We start from the raw sequence: 928 nt of genomic DNA, 5'->3' as shown, positions 1-928 counted from the left end.
TCCCGGGCCAGAGAGTCCGAGTGTCACTTCCTGTTCTAGCCCATCACCGGTGAATCTTCTTATCTTTCACCCAGCTCCTGCTACGGGTGAATCTTGCTGACTTCTTCTCGGGGGAGATTTGTCTTGATTTGATATGAATGAGGACTGAACATTATATGTCAGATATAGGAATGTGATTAAAGAGGACCTGTCACTCGCCACACAAGTCTCCACCAACACCTGACAGGTCACCATATCCAGCAGCGGGATCGTCGTCCAGAACAGTGCTAGGCTGTGTCCAGGCTGAGATGATGTCATCAGTCTGCTGCGGGCAGGAGGAAGCATTTCCTCAGTCCCCCCTCCCCCCATCATCAGTCTGCTGCAGACAGGAGGAAGCATTTCCTGAGTCTCCCCTCCCCCAGTGATCAGTCTGCTGCAGACAAGAAGCATTTTCCTCAGTCTCCCCTCCCCCCAGTGATCAGTCTGCTGCAGGCAGGAGGAAACATTTCCTCAGTCTCCCCTCCCCCCAGTGATCAGTCCGCTGCAGGCAGGAGGAAGCATTTCCTGAGTCTCCCCTCCCCCCAGTGATCAGACAAGGTGAGGGGGTAATAAATATTTGGAGGTGTTACACTGACACATGAAGAAACATCTAATGTTGGAAGGGTCAGTACCGCCCCCCCCTCTTTCTTCCCCTGTTTTGGGGTTCCAGTATCTCTCCGTATTCCAGGAATATAATAAAGTTTGGTTGTGTTGAATATCGTTGACGTTCTTTGCGTCTCTCATGATCTTCCAGGACTTCCTCCTCCCCCCGGTTCTCCGCGGCGGTTATTATCAGCGATTATTCCCGGTCATCTTCAAGGAACCTCACACGTCGGGCGGCGGCGCTCATAACTCTACGTGACAAATTTTTGTGTCATTTTACACACAGCGGGGGTGACCCTTTCCCGTG

The sequence above is a fragment of the Nanorana parkeri genome, unplaced genomic scaffold (assembly GCF_000935625.1).
Source record: "Nanorana parkeri isolate BGI_ZX_2015 unplaced genomic scaffold, ASM93562v1 scaffold2304, whole genome shotgun sequence".
Classification (NCBI taxonomy): domain Eukaryota; kingdom Metazoa; phylum Chordata; class Amphibia; order Anura; family Dicroglossidae; genus Nanorana; species Nanorana parkeri.
This window is presented reverse-complemented; position numbering follows the sequence as displayed.